Source organism: Xenopus tropicalis, chromosome 5 (assembly GCF_000004195.4).
Source record: "Xenopus tropicalis strain Nigerian chromosome 5, UCB_Xtro_10.0, whole genome shotgun sequence".
NCBI lineage: Eukaryota > Metazoa > Chordata > Amphibia > Anura > Pipidae > Xenopus > Xenopus tropicalis.
Window position 1 is genome coordinate 25,062,161 of NC_030681.2, and position 19,077 is coordinate 25,081,237.

General features: G+C 45.4%; 1 protein-coding gene across 1 annotated transcript in view; it reads left to right on the top strand.

Moving 5' to 3' along the window:
* chgb (chromogranin B) overlaps positions 1 to 19,077 on the top strand; it is a gene marked incomplete at its 3' end in the record, with an annotated part of 31,686 nt that overhangs the window by 319 nt on the left and 12,290 nt on the right.

Consider the following 19,077-nt stretch of genomic DNA (forward strand, 5'->3'; position numbering starts at 1 on the left):
CAGCTCCGGGGGTGTCAGTACCAAGGGCAGCGCCGCTGTACCAGCTCAGGGGGTGTCAGTACCAAGGGCAGCGCCGCTGTACCAGCTCAGGGGGTGTCAGTACCAAGGGCAGCGCCGCTGTACCAGCTCCGGGGGTGTCAGTACCAAGGGCAGCGCAGCTGTACCAGCTCAGGGGGTGTCAGTACCAAGGGCAGCGCCGCTGTACCAGCTCCGGGGGTGTCAGTACCAAGGGCAGCGCCGCTGTACCAGCTCCGGGGGTGTCAGTACCAAGGGCAGCGCAGCTGTACCAGCTCAGGGGGTGTCAGTACCAAGGGCAGCGCCGCTGTACCAGCTCAGGGGGTGTCAGTACCAAGGGCAGCGCAGCTGTACCAGCTCAGGGGGTGTCAGTACCAAGGGCAGCGCCGCTGTACCAGCTCAGGGGGTGTCAGTACCAAGGGCAGCGCCGCTGTACCAGCTCAGGGGGTGTCAGTACCAAGGGCAGCGCCGCTGTACCAGCTCAGGGGGTGTCAGTACCAAGGGCAGCGCCGCTGTACCAGCTCCGGGGGTGTCAGTACCAAGGGCAGCGCAGCTGTACCAGCTCCGGGGGTGTCAGCACCAAGGGCAGCGCCGCTGTACCAGCTACGGGGGTGTCAGTACCAAGGGCAGGGCGATAGGACCGGGGAGGCAATGGGCTACGGAGAGTGCACTGTGCTGGGTTCCCATCTTACAACTTGGGCAGTGCCCTACTCCTGCTTACTATTATTTATACTGTATATAGCTGCTGGGGAAATCTAGAACTGAGGTCAGTTGCTACTGAGTTGATACTAGTGATAGTACCCTGCTACTAAGTACCATAAACACTTGGCATTAAGCAGAATGCACTGCTGCCAGGTATCCCCCTGCCTAGCTGTATAGATAGTGCTGTGCCCTGCCGGGTATCCCCCTGCCTAGCTGTATAGATAGTGCTGTGCCCTGCCGGGTATCCCCCTGCCTAGCTGTATAGATAGTGCTGTGCCCTGCCGGGTATCCCCCTGCCTAGCTGTATAGATAGTGCTGTGCCCTGCCGGGTATCCCCCTGCCTAGCTGTATAGATAGTGCTGTGCCCTGCCGGGTATCCCCCTGCCTAGCTGTATAGATAGTGCTGTGCCCTGCCGGGTATCCCCCTGCCTAGCAGTATAGATAGTGCTGTGCCCTGCCGGGTATCCCCCTGCCTAGCAGTATAGATAGTGCTGTGCCCTGCCGGGTATCCCCCTGCCTAGCAGTATAGATAGTGCTGTGCCCTGCCGGGTATCCCCCTGCCTAGCTGTATAGATAGTGCTGTGCCCTGCCGGGTATCCCCCTGCCTAGCAGTATAGATAGTGCTGTGCCCTGCCGGGTATCCCCCTGCCTAGCAGTATAGATAGTGCTGTGCCCTGCCGGGTATCCCCCTGCCTAGCAGTATAGATAGTGCTGTGCCCTGCCGGGTATCCCCCTGCCTAGCTGTATAGATAGTGCTGTGCCCTGCTGGGTATCCCCCTGCCTAGCAGTATAGATAGTGCTGTGCCCTGCTGGGTATCCCCCTGCCTAGCAGTATAGATAGTGCTGTGCCCTGCCGGGTATCCCCCTGCCTAGCAGTATAGACCTGCCGGGTATCCCCCTGCCTAGCAGTATAGATAGTGCTGTGCCCTGCCGGGTATCCCCCTGCCTAGCTGTATAGATAGTGCTGTGCCCTGCCGGGTATCCCCCTGCCTAGCAGTATAGATAGTGCTGTGCCCTGCCGGGTATCCCCCTGCCTAGCAGTATAGATAGTGCTGTGCCCTGCTGGGTATCCCCCTGCCTAGCAGTATAGATAGTGCTGTGCCCTGCCGGTTATCCCCCTGCCTAGCTGTATAGATAGTGCTGTGCCCTGCTGGGTATCCCCCTGCCTAGCAGTATAGATAGTGCTGTGCCCTGCCGGGTATCCCCCTGCCTAGCTGTATAGACCTGCTGGGTATCCCCCTGCCTAGCAGTATAGACCTGCCGGGTATCCCCCTGCCTAGCAGTATAGATAGTGCTGTGCCCTGCTGGGTATCCCCAGGCAAGCACATTGGAAGCACCCTACTACTGAGCTGTCAGAATTTTAACACTAATGGCTGCCCATCTCTAATGGACTGACTTCTGTTATGTTAATGCAGGTTTTGGGCTGAGCTGAGACATGATGTATATCCCTGTCTGGATGAACTTATGGAATAGCCTTTAACTAAAAAAAAGTCTAGCAGCATTCCTTTTTCTAGTTTTATTTTGCTGCCTTCTGTGCCCTCCTCCCCACCGGCTCTGCAATCTATTTCTCTATATGAACACTGTAAATAACAGGCTGACGGCGCTGCCCTGTGTTGCTGTATAAGGGTTTGCAATGCTGGGTTTGCAGCAGCACATCATAAAAAATTCAGCAGGAGACCATTTTCTGATAGTTTGCCGAGTGTCTGGCTCAGTAGGTTGGGCAACTGTTGCTCATAACACCAAAGCTCTAAATCATGGATTTATGGTCTGTTTTATGCTATGCTTTATGTTATATGCTGACCAATATCCTGATTCAAATGAAAGGTTTGACTTCCTAACCTGTAAATTTAAATAAGGACAGTCTCACTTCCATCCAAATAAAAAAATATAATAAAATGTAATTCTATAGCATTGCTTTTGTGTAACTACACCCCCCAGCATTCCCCTGAAAAGAACTGTCTATTAGCAGATGCTGGGAGTGCCTATAACAGCGATAGCTTGATGCCATGCTTATGCAATATGCATTTAAAAAGTTTCAATTACTGTGTAATAAACTGATACAGTTATGGGACCTTTTATCCAGAATTGTCTGGACCTGGGGATCTTTCAATAATTTGGATCACCATTGTCTACTACAAAATAATTTTGACATTAAATAAACTCAATAGGATTGTTTTGCCCCCAATAAGGGGTAATTATATCTTAGTTGGGATCAAGTACAGGTACTGTTTTATTATTACAGAGAAAAGGGAATCATTTAACCATTAAATAAACCCAATAGGGCTGTTCTGCCCCCAATAAGGGGTAATTATATCTTAGTTGGGATCAAGTACAAGGTACTGTTTTATTATTACAGAGAAAAAAGGAAATCATTTAAAAAAAAAAAATAATGAATTATTTGATTAAAATGGAGTCAAATAGGTGGTGGTCTTCCCATTATTTGGAGCATTCTGGAGAATGGGTTGTTCAGATAATAGATCCCATACCTCTATATATATATATATATATATTTTATGGGTGTAGAATGATGCTCCTAGCAGTTACTCTGTTTGTTATTTCATTTGTCCATCAAGTTCAACCCAGTTCTCCCAGAATCCCTTACTGCATCCTCTCACCAATGTGATACTCGGGTGTTGAGTTCTTTATGTCAGAACCTTTATGGTGCCAGACCTGCAGCCTCTATTCAATATGCCCACACACCATCACATTTCTGCCAGACCCAATAGGCCGTACCTTGTATATTTGTTGGCGCATGTACTATGCTTATAGGATAATGGGACGTGCATATTGTGCTGCGTCATGATTGGGCTCAAAATTCTGCCATTCCTTGCCATAATTGTAACTCATCCCAAATAAAATACAGTTGGATTTTGCATGCAGAAATATAGGAGCACACACATATTGGCACACACATGCACACACACCTCAGCATGCACTTACACACTAACCCTTACGCACACACACAGAGTCCAACACCCACATCCGCAGTCACACAATTGCCTGTTGCCATTATATCTGTGCTGATATTGCACCCAAATGCTTTTATAAAAAATAGAATTAGGGGCCGATGTCAAACTGGGGACTACTGGGCCACAGGAACACCTCCCAATCTCTCTACCCCTATGAGTGAAAACATTCCGACTGCACACACCCACACCGACTTCTGTGGTGCAACCTGGGACAGTGGAGCCTACCAGGATTTCTCCCCTTGTATCCTGCTGAGCCAGTCTGACTCTCTAAAGGTCCCCATACACAGGCAGATCTGCTCGCTTGGCGATGTCGCCAAGCCAGCGGATCTTCTCCCGATATCCCCATCTATGGGTGGGCGATATCGGGAAAATCCAGGATAATTCGATCATTTGGCCCTGGGGCCAAATGATTGAATTGTAACGACAGGCATAGGAAAATTTGGTCCGGGGACCACATCAATGAGCCGATGCAGTCCCCGATCCGACTAGATTTCCTAACTTGCCCGATCGAGATCTGGACGATTACAGGCCAGATATCGGTCGGGCAGGCCCATTGGTAGTGCCCATACTCGGGCCGATTAGCTGCCGAATCTGTCTAAGGGACCCGTAATCGGCAGCTAGAATATGCCTGTGTATGGGGACCTTTAGGGGCTCCCACATAGACCTATGGATATTCATTTCAGCTGAATTTACTGATCTGGTTGGTGTGTGTGAGCAGCATAACCCTCGCTCACTCCGGCACTGACTGCGTCTTTACTATATTGTCAGAAAATAATTCTCATTGATTAAATCTGACCCTCGGCACGATATGAGGTCAGGGCACACTTTGTGCCACCTGGGCCCCGTGCAATAATGTATCATTTCATGAGTAAGTACAGTGCTATTTGCCATTATACACATTCTGTTCTCTTACCTTGAACACTTTGTTAATATGAGCATTTAGGAAAGTCAGTTTTGTAGCACAATGTTCTTCCTTGTGGTAAATGGCAGCACGGGCTGCTCACACTCATAAAGTGCCAAAACAATCAGTACAAGGTGAGATAGGTGGGCACAGTTATTACATGCATTGTGCCTAATGTATCTGATAATATGACATTTATGTGGTTCCTCCTCTGAAATTCTAAGAAAAGCTGTGTATTTCGTATTATCTCTGGCGCACAATTCAGTTTGCTGCATGTAGCACAATATTAGGAACACACAGGCGCACTCACGCTTTTTCACTGAACTAATTAGCGTTACTGAAGATAAAAGGCTTATGAGTGGGAATCAAGATACATGAGATACCAAATGGTACATTTACAATATAATAGAACCCCCATTTTACATCTTCCAGGGGACAAAGAAATGGTGTAAAATCTGAAAAAATGTAAAATCAGGGGAATGCATTATGTGTTACATATTGGTGGGACTACAAAATATACTGTAAAAATGAGGGAAAACTTCAATCCGGTTATTTAGGTTTCACTAGCAATGAGTCTCTGTTTATAGAAATGCTTGTGTGTAAGTGTTTTTGGGCATCTATCTATCTATCCATCTATCATCTATCTATCTATCTATTATCTATCTATCATCTATCTATCATCTATCTATCTATTATCTATCTATCTATCTATCTATCTATCATCTATCTATCTATCATCTATCTATCTATCATCTAGATCAGTGGTTCTCAACCTTCCTAATGCCGCGACCCTTTAATACATTTCCTCATGTTGTGGTGACGCCCACTTTGTGGCCACGCCCCAATTGCCACACCCCATTTTAAAAATAGTACCCACGATGGCCCAATAGACAGCACCCCCATACAGTGCCCCCCATACACAGTGCCTCATTTGCCCCCATAAACAGTACCCCCCCATAGACAGTGCCCCCAATTGACCCCATAGACCATGCCCTCAATTGCCCCACAGACAGTAGCCCCCATAGAAAGTACCCTCCATACACAATGCCCCCATACACAGTGCCCCCCATACACAGTGCCCCCCATACACATTAGCCCCCCATACACAGTGCCCCCCATACACAGTGCCCCCCCATACACAGTACCCCCCCATACACAAAGCCCCCCCATACACAGTAGCCCTCCTTACAGTGTCCCCCCATACAGTGCCCCCCATACACAGTACCCCGCCATACACAGAGCCCCCCAATTGCCCCCATAGAGAGTACCTGCAATAGAAAATTCCCCCACAGACTTCTTGCGGCTCCTGCTCCTTATTCGGCTCCTCGTACGGCGGCGACAGGACCTTTTATAAGGTTGCGCCCGTGCGTACGTGTGACGTCACACGTACGCATGGGCGCAACCTTATAAAAGGAACTGTCGCCGCCGTACGAGGAGCCGAATAAGAAGCAGGAGCCCAAGAACAGATGGTGCCGGAGCGGTCGGCTGCAGCCAGCGCGTCCCGCTGGCCTGGATTGTTTAATCCGGGACAGCGGGACGCGCTGTAAAAACCGGGACTGTCGCGACCCCTGTGAAAGGGTCATTCGACCCCCAAAGGGGTCGCGACCCCCAGGTTGAGAACCGCTGATCTAGATAGATAATTTTGTGCCTGTATGTTACCCAACCACTTAGATTGTAAGCTCTATGGAGCAGGGACCTCCTTCCTACTGTGTCTCATACCTCATGGCACTTATTCCCTGTGTATTTATACTTATTTATTGTATTTATTATAACACTTGTCCTCCCTGTGTGTAATTGTGTATATTGTAAGATTGTACAGCGCTGCGTACCCTTGTGGCGCTTTATAAATAAAGTTATACATCTATCTATCTATCTATCTAGGGAACTCTTGGGGGGTTGTTTGTGGACTGAGCAATCATGAATAGGTTCTATGTGCCATAAAAATACACTATCTATCTATCTATCTATTTATGAATCTATATATATGTATCTATATGTCTATCTATCTATTTATCTATTTATGAATCTATATATATGTATCTATGTGTCTATCTATAGATAGGAAGGAGGCAGACGGTGTGACCTTGTGCGCTCTTTACATAACATGGGTGTCTGCTGCTGGACTGCCAAGGCCTCTCATTAATATAGATTTCCATTACACTAACCCACCATGTTTTCCTACACTTCAGTCAGGAAGTTACAGGAAATAGGTTTTCAGGATTCAATGATGTATAAGAATATAAGAACAGAATATTCTATGGAGAATCAGGCCCAAACTATGTTTTATACCAGGGCTCTTTATACTGAGGCCCTCTGGGTGTTGCTGGGCTATAATCTCACCATCTACCAATGGTACAATATATTAGTATGTGACACTAAGGTCTGCAAAGGGATTGGTGGAAGAACTTTCTTTATAGGTGGATGGACCTTTTTGATTCATCTGATACAACATGGCACTATATGGGGCACAGAAAATGTGTATGGGAATCTACCATGATATCTTATAGGGATTTGTTGTGAAAGAAAGTAGAATAATGTGTATGTCCAAGAGATGTGAGGGGCATGCACTGTTAGACCTCAACCCGACTGGGCCACCAACATACTGGGTTAAATTGGGATTGGTTGACTCCTGGGCCAATGATTGGATCATAATGGGGACCTGTTGCAAGAAGATCACATCAGTGTCCCAGTGCAGTCCTTGTCCCGTGGAATTTTCTAACCTGCTGGATAGATATCCGTCATTCTTTGGACAGATATCCATTGGGCAGGCCACTGGTAAGGTCCCATACACGGGCAAATAAGCTGATGACACAGTCTAGAAGGGCTTCTTTTTGTTTTCTTGGGGAGGGTTATGAATCAATGTTTTTGCTCTACAGCTGCCCATTTCTGTTTATACAGGTGTGAGCCTCTGTGGTTTGTTCTACATACCTTTCTGTATCAGGCAACACAATCTTGATTTGGAGGTGGAGCCCATATTATGCTTTGTTATACAGTCCCAAATAGCTAGTGAGGGAACTCTTGGGGGTTTGTCGTGGCAGAGCAGTCATGAGTAGGTACTATGTGCCATAAAAATACTATCATCTCTTTGTATTATCTATCTATCTATCTATCTATCTATCTATCTATCATCTATCTATCTATCAATCATCTATCTATGTCTATGTATTCTTTCTTACTTTCTTTCTTTCTTTCTTTTTCTCTCTCTCTCTGTCTGACTATCTATCTATCTATTATCTATCTATCTATCTATTATCTATCTATCTATCTATCTATCTATCTATCTATCTATCTATTATCTATCTATCTATCTATCTATCTATCTATCATCTATAGCTATCTTCTGCCTTTTATGCTTCCTCTGCTACTATCTGATGTCAATTGTTGTTTATGTCTTTAATTGCAATATCTCATAGATTCTATTATTGGTGTCTACTGAAAAACAGTTTAAAGATAAAAGAAGCATTGAAAAATATTCTTACTTTACTATATGGTGGAAGTTGTGTGATTTTTATATATCTCTTTAACTCAAATGAAAAAAAAGCATTGAAATTTGTGACTGAATCCGGTTGGACGTGGGCAGTTCAGTGATTTCCCACTCGGTGCCCCAGTCTTGTACTGTTTACACGGCATTAGCAGGCAGAGGGCTTTGTGTAAGGGGCAGAATGGCAGGTATACCGGGGCAGATAATATCATGTGTGTATGTAGAGCATGTGCCTAGATATTATTTCTGTGTAAGGGAGAAATAAAGATAAAGTATGTAACTATGCATGTATTTAAGTTACTTTATTTGCTTTTTTAAAAGAAGCGAGGGCCATTTCAATCTGTCTTAGTCCATTATTTAGCTGCTGTGTACTACTATATATTATCCAACATGCTGCCCCCCAGCTGTCATTAAACTCCCCACATCCCGCCAACAGCCTGTGTCGCCCCACAGATTCTGTGCTGACATTCTGCAACATGTAATATAGGAACAAACACAGTAACCTGGTTAAACCCTACTCCATGTGGTAACCCATAGCAACCAAACATTAATTTATTTTCAGTGCTCTGACTGCACTAACTAGATCAGAACTAGCTGCTGATTGGTTGCTATGGGTTACTGGACTGAGCAGATTTGTGTTGCTACGGAAGCCAGTTTGATTGCTAAAGCTGCCTCTTGCCCTATGTGCACTTGTGTGTCAGTGTGTGCGTCTATTGTGCATTAATGTGTTGGGAATGACTGTGTGTAATTGTCAGTGCTTGAGGGACTGTTATGGTCTCATCTTCCAGTATTACTGTATACTGTATATTTACTGTATACTCTGCGCTGAGGGGTATATTCATTCGACATTTCTAGTTTGGGTTTTACTAACTGAGATATGAAATGAGAGGAATAGTGGAAATGAGATTGCTTTGGACTGAATGCTACAACACACTGTTTACATGAAACAGACGTCTCCAGACAGTATCCCAAGACACTTTTTGGACTTCAGTTCCACAACAGATCTGCTCTAGGATGGACCCAGTTTGGCAAACATAAACACCAGATTGTGTATTATTAGGAAAGGGGCAACCCCCCCAGCTGGAGGCACAAATGGGATTTATTTCTGGGAGTGTAACTGTTATTATTGCTGTTCAGCACAGCCTAGTGCTATGTACACTCTAGTACAGGAATGAGTGGCCTTTCAGCTCAGTTTGCTGAAGGCCATCAGGTAGCAGAGGTAATTGTAGTTTACCACCACCTGTAGTTCTGTGGGCTAGCCATTCCTTGCCTAGTATTAAATGGCAACTCCAGCTTCTAAACCTAAATGTGTTAAAGAAACCCCTAATGAACCTATAACTGTTTTATTTCATGGGGTAAAGGGGGCTGTGGCTGATGTGGATTTCTAAATTTTGTATTGATTTCCCAGAGCAGAGATTATATTTGCATCAGTGGATTAAGTAGATGTGTAAGATGTAAAATCTATTTAATAAATAAGCATTTAGCTTATTCCCTTGCCTGTTTCTGTTGCATGGAGCATGTCATTAACCCCTTCACTTCTCAATAGCTTTAAAGGGATTTGCTTAAACTTATCCTTAATCTTGTACTGAACCCTTGCCATAGGAAGATGGAAAATACAGGCCTTGTATTGGCTGGCCTTTGAGTCTGAATGACAAACATGAAATTGGGTACGTACCTCCCACCCCTCAGAATGCAGCTGTTCTGAAGGCCGGCATAGTGAAGCACAACTTTACGGGTGCAAAGAGTTCTGCCCCAGAGCAAAGAAGCTCCTTATCTCATGTAAATTAGGCCTTAGACAAATGTGGTGTGAATATTATATAAAAATGAAAGCTAGAATCTCTGCCATAAAGCAAGACAGAACTGCTGCTTTGTGAAAAAACACAGAGGAACAACCATTGTGTTACACAGTATGGGTCATTTATGACCTCCAAGGCAATGTGCAAAGTACCTACCTATCAATGCTGTATTCATGATGTAGATGTTCCCCCTTCTGCCCCTACCCATCCCTTATGTTGCTGGTCCTTCTGATGTGCAAGTTAGGGAGTGGTAAGCAGTGGCGTAACTGCTCTGTGCCAGGCCCCCTGCAAAAAAATCTTCAGAGGGGTCCGGCACAGATTAGCAAACCCTACCTGGTCCTCTGTGCTCCACCCACTTGTGTATAAATCCCTGCTCCCCAACTGTTCTCCTACCTGAGAGCTGGAGGGAAGTGGGGATTTATATGCAACAATAGAGAAAGCAGACCCCCCAGTCCAGGCCCCCTGTCCCCCAAGCCCCCTGCAACCATGGGGTGTACTTTCTATATTGTTCCGGTGGAGGGAGGGAAGGCCACAGCGGGGGCCCATTGGGGGTGCAAGGGCCCCTGAGGCAGTAGCCCTGCAGTGGTGACTATGAAGAAAGCAGACCCTGCTTTTGGGGTGGTCCCAGGGAACGGGGGGGGGGGGGGTCCAGATCATGGGGCCTGCTTCCTCTATAGCCACTGAAAGATTGTGCACCTGTTGCAGGAAGCCATTGTGTTCTGCACCAGACCAGGGGAAGATGTTCCCTCTGAATGAGTACTTAAAGGTTCATTCTGAGGTCCTGCAAGGATACCATAGAAAAAAAAAATCTAGAAAAAGCTCAGTCCCTGAGGCCCCAAAGCCTGGATTTGGGAACACTCTGCAAACCGACTTTACTGTTCACTGCATCCACAATGTATTATCGGCGGAATGATTTATTTAGCAATTAGCAGAGATATTCAGTACCCTGCAGTGCGGGGAACAAACGCTATCAGCTAACAAATGAGAATTTCAGAGCATAAAAAAAATAAAACTTTTACAAAGTGTGAATGGTAAAACACAAAAGCACTAACATTTCCGTCGTATTCCTCCTTTCCCAAATATAAAAAGGAATGCTCTGGGCACCTCCCGCTGGTATTTGCTTTCATTTACACAGCAGAAGGAATGAGGAGCACCATGCTGACGGCTTATTGCACATTTATAGCTTTCCTGTGTTTGCAGTAGAACCAATTCCCCCCTCCCTGTATTATAGGAACAGGTGTTTGTAAATCTCCTACAAATGAATCTTTCCTACCGTCCTGACTTCCTTTCATTAATTACAAGAGGCAAATCCTTCCTGATAAATATAACTGGGAGCGGTGCCATTCTCATAATGAATGCTCGGAGTGGACGCTCCAGACTAAAAGCGTTACCATGTAATTACTGATGCCAGTGCTTTTCCCATACTCTAGGTATTTAGATATATGTAGGGGCATCTCATAAGGAACATGTACGTCTGCAAGTGCAGTGAGCAATGTGCAAGTTCAATCAGGGGGAGTCCTGGCTGGATTTCTTTATTTGGAAAACTGGGCAGGCAGTTTTGACCTGTACAGCCCCTTCAAAAACAAGGCTGTCCGGACCAAAACCAGACAGGTGACAACCCTAAGCTTCTGCCTGGTCAGTAGGTGGCGGTAGCTCCAGGGTTCCCCTTGCGCCAATAGACACAACAGCACTCAGTTTGGAATGAAAGACAAGGACTGAGTGAGACCAATGACAACTATACAGAAGGGCAAGGAGCACATTTTGACGCAAGTGCCTTTAATAAAAGTGGTTTTATGTGCAACGTACTGTGGGGGAAAAGTGTGGGGGCGCTTGAGGGAATAAATGAACCCTATAGTCTTTACTTAACATTAGTCACAACAGTAGACCTGTTAGATCCATGAATGGAGGTGTTAATATCATGTATAAGGGAATTTTAAAGTGAAATGGCTGCTTAACATGCCTCCGATTGAAAATTTTAAAGATCACACCCACTTTTTTTTACTACTCTGCATTTAAAACACATCCACTCGTGTCATTACCAGATTTTTTTAAAATTCTTATCTAAATGAAACTAGTGTAACCCTTTCTTGGCTGTAACAAGCCAACAGCACGGCTAGATAGGCCTTGAGCATGGGGTACACGTGACTCAATCCTTCAGGATGGGCCTTCGCTATGTGGAAGTAACCAAACGGAGCTATGGTGTAGTGCAACTACAACTCACTATAGCTGTGTGCAGTGCAGAATAACAAATGGGCGCCAGAAGGTTCTTGCAGTTTAACAGTAGAACTGGTTTATTTTCAGCAACAAGCAACTTGCAGGGTTATGCAATATACTCACACACATCAGTTAGCATAGCTTTCTCTGAGGACAGCACAGAGAGGGTGCACACCCGCTCCCCCCAACTCCCCTTGAGCCAGGCAGGATCAGTGCCACCGGTTCAGTTTCTCACTCTGTGGAACAGCTAGCTGGATACCACACTCCTCAGGCCCCACGGCAACTTTGGATCAGGGTTCAATCTACCTGCCTCCTAGGTCTAAACCGTGGCCCTACACTAAGGCACAGTGCCTGTCTGGAAGGGTACTCCCACAGCTACTTTCCTCTGAGCCAAACTGCTCGTGCTCTCTTCCCTCACTATCTCACTTTCCTAGAAAGTGCTCCACAAAACTTGCTCTCTAACTGGTCCTCATTCACGGGGTCCCTGTCCCCGACTTCACCAGAGTGGCTGACACACTCTGGGGCACATGGCTTTACTGGGGGCCTAGTTCCTTGCCTCCAGCACAGTGCTGCTTCCCCTGTGAACACAGGCAGCCAAAGAGGCAGACCCACCCCCCTGCTAAACACTATATCAGAGTGCCAAGGGAGTGGTCTCCCTGTGAACCAATAATCACACATCTGAACTCAAAACTGATACAGGGGTCTTTGCCCAGTAACAGCACAAAACCAGGAAGCTGCAGGGTTTAAAGCCATAGGGACTAGTTAACCCTATGGATCCCTACATTCACCCGGGGGAAAACCCATTCCGTCCCGGCAATGGTTCAAACATACACATTTCAAATCAGTGCAAAAATCATGTACAACACACAGTACCAAACATCCTCTTCAGGTACCCTCTCCTGAGGCATACCAGGTACAATGGCTCCTGTGGAAAAACATGTTACAATTTCTCAATCACTTACAACCCCATCGTGTGCTTGGCTGTAAAGGAGAAAAAGTCAGTGGGTGCATGCAATTGTTAAAAACACACCCCACCCAACATCAACTTTATTTAGTCCACTTCTGTCCCACCTTTATGGGCAACAGACATGGTCATCCCCCCTAAGTGTCTCTGTCCTTGGGAGTCCATAGGGGTGACGAACCAGTGGGAAATCCGGGCATAACCTCGCACCTTAGATTTCTCCCAACTTCCCGGCCTTTATCCTCCATCTCTCCAGACGATAAAGCAGGGTCTATGGAAAGTCACTATAGTTGGGGTGTTCCGCCGGCGCAGTAACACCCGGGGGAAATGGCTTGCTTACCCCCCTCTCACAGCAATCCAGTCCGCAGCCGCGGTCATCTGGAACTAATCCGGTTGCAGTCCTCAGTGGTAGCAGCCGCTTACCAACTCCCAATCAGGCAGCATGTCTCGATTGCATCTGGGTCTGAGGTCTGTCACAAAATGGCCGACGCTCCGCGAAGTCTCGTCAACAAGCGTGACTTCCCGCGGGATCTCACAGAAGCGCGCCAAAATCCACAGCGATTGATTGACGGCTTCAACAGCCAATGGGTACTCTCGGGGGAACCTTCAAGCCCGAACCCACGGCCAAACACAACGTAGAATTCACGATCAGCATCCACAGGCGCCTTTTCCTATAGAGTCCGGCAGCCTGTCAGCAAAATTTAAAAGTACATGCACACCAGCTCAGCACCCTCAGGATAATGGCTCCGCCCTGTTCAAGGATGGCTCGAGCCCCACGTTGGGCGCCATAAATGTAACCCTTTCTTGGCTGTAACAAGCCAACAGCACGGCTAGATAGGCCTTGAGCATGGGGTACACGTGACTCAATCCTTCAGGATGGGCCTTCGCTATGTGGAAGTAACCAAACGGAGCTATGGTGTAGTGCAACTACAACTCACTATAGCTGTGTGCAGTGCAGAATAACAAATGGGCGCCAGAAGGTTCTTGCAGTTTAACAGTAGAACTGGTTTATTTTCAGCAACAAGCAACTTGCAGGGTTATGCAATATACTCACACACATCAGTTAGCATAGCTTTCTCTGAGGACAGCACAGAGAGGGGGCACACCCGCTCCTCCCAACTCCCCTTGAGCCAGGCAGGATCAGTGCCACCGGTTCAGTTTCTCACTCTGTGGAACAGCTAGCTGGATACCACACTCCTCAGGCCCCACGGCAACTTTGGATCAGGGTTCAAACTACCTGCCTCCTAGGTCTAAACCGTGGCCCTACACTGAGGCAACAGTGCCTGTCTGGAAGGGTACTCCCACAGCTACTTTCCTCTGAGCCAAACTGCTCGTGCTCTCTTCCCTCACTATCTCACTTTCCTAGAAAGTGCTCCACAAAACTTGCTCTCTAACTGGTCCTCATTCACGGGGTCCCTGTCCCCGACTTCACCAGAGTGGCTGACACACTCTGGGGCACATGGCTTTACTGGGGGCCTAGTTCCTTTGCCTCCAGCACAGTGCTCCTTCCCCTGTGAACACAGGCAGCCAAAGAGGCAGACCCACCCCCCTGCTAAACACTATATCAGAGTGCCAAGGGAGTGGTCTCCCTGTGAACCAATAATCACACATCTGAACTCAAAACTGATACAGGGGTCTTTGCCCAGTAACAGCACAAAACCAGGAAGCTGCAGGGTTTAAAGCCATAGGGACTAGTTAACCCTATGGATCCCTACACTAGCTTTGTGGATATTTCCCCAGAGAGGGTAAATAGACTCTCAGTTTCTCATTTTTCACCTGAGCAGAAGATGTTGAAGAATCTACTTTAGAAAGAGTGCATCTTACCTTCTTCCTGCAGACACTACTATAGAGGGACTTTTTATTGGAAAATAGTCAGTGTGGAGGGACATTTTTTTGCTCGAATTTGCGAAAAACTTGGATTCAAAAACTAAGGACAAAGGAAACCCCTTTCCCTTGCCTACTGTGCACTGTGAGTTTGCATATTAGCCCCCAGGGAACCACTAGCTTAGGGTTCTCGAAAATGCTGACAGTATCTGTAATCCATCTCTGAATTATTTCTCCATTCAGCAATTTGTGGCTACTGTTTTATTTCTTCTTGATCGGGCCAGGGCCAGGGAGTAGGGTTGCTACCTGTCCTGTTTTGACCCAGACAGACCGGTTTTCAGAAGGGCTTGGTCAAAACTGCCTTCCTGGTTTCCCCAATTTGGAAAACCGGGCAGGACTCTCTGAGATTGACATAGTGATTGGCCAATAGCCCTGTCCCCACGACAGCACAGTCCCGCCCAGTGATGCCATGCCCGCCCCCCTTGCCCAGAAACAGTTGTGGCTAAAGGTGGGGGCATCGGTAGACAGGCGGTGAGCCTTTGACTAGGGGAACCCCAAGGGCCCCAGGTACCCCAGCCCGGCTCTGCATGGTGTTTATAAATGTGCAGGAAGTGCTGTGATAGAAGCTGAATTTTAAAGATCACATAAGAGGGCCGAATGGTGCCTTTGCTCTCTGCCCGGCTGGCATTATACACAGGAGTCAGACAGCAGGAGTCAGCGTAGCGCCTCACTTAATGAAATTGCAAGCTCCTGCGTGCCCAGACAGGCATTGCATTAGGAAATGGGGACTCTGCTGCTGCTGCCGAATTGCTTTTATACATCATTATAAAAGCTCCCTAATGAGAATAGAGGTTTGTACGTTGGTGTTGCAGCACAAATAAAGAACATGAAGAAAGCCCAACATTAGGGGTTAAAAGGGGACATAAAAGGTTCTATAAATCCCGGGCAGACAAATAATAATAGGCATGCCGGTTGTACAAAATATTTTGTAGAATTTGTTCAGTAATTAAAGGTTCTAAGATTTAATAACATCACGTTGGTTGGACCTGAAGGCTGCCGGCACGTTGACATTATAACTAGCGCTAATTAAATCTCTGTGACTAAGCGCTGCTATTGTGACAGATGTTATTTTATGCTCGGTAACTCTCTGTAATTATCATCAGGTCACTTGTCCTGTCCATATTTAGCTCCCTTATCATACGCCAGCATTGCAGTCATTATTTAATATCACTGATAGCACTCAGAGGTGAATAGATTTCTATTAGCAGAGAAACATTTGTGGGATAAATAGGCAAATATTATTTGTTTGATAAGGCAGAAATGTGCGTATAGAGATTGATGTGCTTTTTCTTAATTCTATGGGGGAATTAACAAAAATGTTGGTCGCCAAGTTGTAAAAATGTCGTAAGCATGACAAATTCACAAAAGGTATCTATAGATTAATGGATTTGTGGGTCTGTTAATACCTGATTAAAAGTAATTGCTAGTGGCTTGTGCAGAATGGGCATATAGTGATGATAACTGATAATAATAGCTATATATGAATGCTAATTATGATGGTAGGTGATATGAAGGGGACAGGGTGATGTCAGGGCTACTAGAACCGTAGTACATTGCTTACAGACTGCATAGCAAGAAGTGACTTTAGTTGACTTAAACCACTTTGATCAACTGGTTCTGATGAGGAGGGTATAATGTGATCCCAGCAATGGTTTGGTTTCCTTTTGGCAATGGAAGATGTTTCCAGTGAACAATACAGATATCCTAATGGCAGAGGTGGGCCAACTCAGCACATGTGTGTTATTCAGCTGCCATCAACACATGTGTGGCCCTAATATAACCTGCTCTTCTGGGAGTGTGTCATTGACATATAGGATAAATATCAAGAAAGTCTCCATAGACAGGAAGTGTGGAGGGGCTAGATAGAGGGAAATACATTCTGCAGAAGCCTCTACACAAACTGATCTTCCTGGAGGACATGTGATCTGCGATTGGTCGCAATAAAGTTTTGTCTACAATTGTGTGACTATTTTTTTTAACAAAAAGCAGAAAAATCATAAAATTCTTTCCCACAAGGTTGATCTGGAAGATGTGATAGATACCATTAAAAAAGGATGAAAGATCGTTGGCTTAGAGACAACAGGGAATAGCGGAACATGGTGTTGGAAAGCTGCGAAAGAGAATTATCAGAATGTATCGTTTCCCAGGAAACCATTATTATAAGGGTCACGTTATCCCCCTGTTGATTCAAACTGCGTTAAACATCATTTTGTCTCAACTGCAATAAATGTAATGTTCCATCTTGCAATGTTTATGTTTAAAACTTGGACTTCTCAGTGCTCCTTTGATACGGGTATGGGGTTCGTTATCTGGCAACCCGTTATCCAGAAGGCTCCAAAGTACGGGATGGCCATCTCCCATAGACTCCATGTTAGAAAAATAATTCTAATTTTTAAAACTGATTTCTTTTTTCTCTGTAATAATAAAACAGTACCCTGTACTCGATCCCAACTAAGATATAATTACCCCTTATTGGGGGCAGAACAGCCCTATTGGGTTTATTTAATGGTTAAATGATTCCCTTTTCTCTGTAATAATAAAATAGTACCCTGTACTCGATCCCAACCAATATATATTTTATATCTATTGTTGGCAAAACAGTCCCACTGGGTTTAATTAATGTTTAAATGATTTTTAGTAAACATATAGTATGGAGATCCAAAGTACAGAAAGGGATTATTGAACTAGAATGAAAGCAAACAGATAAAGAGGAAGATTACTCTGATATAAGAGAGAAAGAAGAGATATATGTGCATGTATCTCTGTATGTATACACTGAACTGGCTTTATTGGGGTATTTGGGTCAATACTGCAGTTTAATATGGTACACCCTTTCCCCACTGTAGTGCCGGTGCTCTGGAGCAACATCTTGCATTGATTTGAGCCATAATGCACAGTTAGATCCTATTCTGTATGTTTGCCTGAGCATCATTGTATGGGGTCTTAACTGTGTGCTTTAGCAGATATGAAACAGTTTGCTGTGTATAATAATGCAATATAGACTAGGGCTGTACTTAGGTCTGTGAGCTGAATGTTTCCCTGCATGGAGTTTTATTGCTTGTGGGAAAAATCCCATGATTGCACTTTTCCATCTGCACTTATGGTTGTAAAAATGGCCCCTCTTGTGGCTTTGGTATAGAAAACAAAAAAAGGAAATAAAAACTGACTGATAGGCTGAATGAAACCTGGAAATAGAATTTCTAATTTGCCATAGTAGTTCCACTGGCAGCTGATTTTAAAATTGATTGAAGACAGGAGTAAATGATAAATGACAAATAATAATGGGCAGGGAGAATTTTCTATGTCATAAGAAAAAATGCCCAGGACCATAACAAAGACACAGGAGAGCCAATCAGTTCTGATGTCAGGATATGACAGGGAGATCTCAGATACCAAACAATGCAATATCCTTAGCAATCTGCTTGGTATTATTGACTGTAATGAAAAAGAGGTGAATGGCAACAGGCGCTGAGCAGAGCAAGGGCAAGATATGCTGAGCTGAGCATGGAGCCATCAAGACACAATTCGATTTAGACAATTGTCTGACCTTGCATCTCAGCAGGGAGGACCGAGGGAAGCACCCGTACTGCCATTACTAAGGGTTGGTTGAAGGTCAGGGAGCGCTGGTTATACAGGGAGGAGTGGGAACAAGGAGAAAACAACAGATACATCCTTGGGCTACATCTATCGACTCATCACTTCTAGAAAGATATTGAATATATTGAATATGATATACACAAGGATACTAGATTTCATAGCTCTGATGTCTTGTACTCAAGGCTCAATGCTCTGGGTTCCAACAAGTTGTATTCCCCATTCCTAAATCATTTATTATGGAATTGTTAATAATTTGCAATGATGTATTTTTATTGGAAGTTAAGTTTAACCCAGTTCCTCTTCCATGATTCTTGCCCTTGAAATTTTGAATCCAATTCACCATGTTTTTCACCCCAAAAATGCAACATTTTCCTCCACAATTCCAATGTTATTGCAAGTCTGCTGTACTTATTAATGCACCCTGCATATTACTGCTACCTTAGGGGTGGTGGTAGCTCCAGCGCCCCCCTGTGTCAGTAGGAGCACTTGCATTTGACAAGCACATTGGCACTTGGCTGTTTGTTCAGGTGCAAGTACCTTTAATAAATGGCATCAGT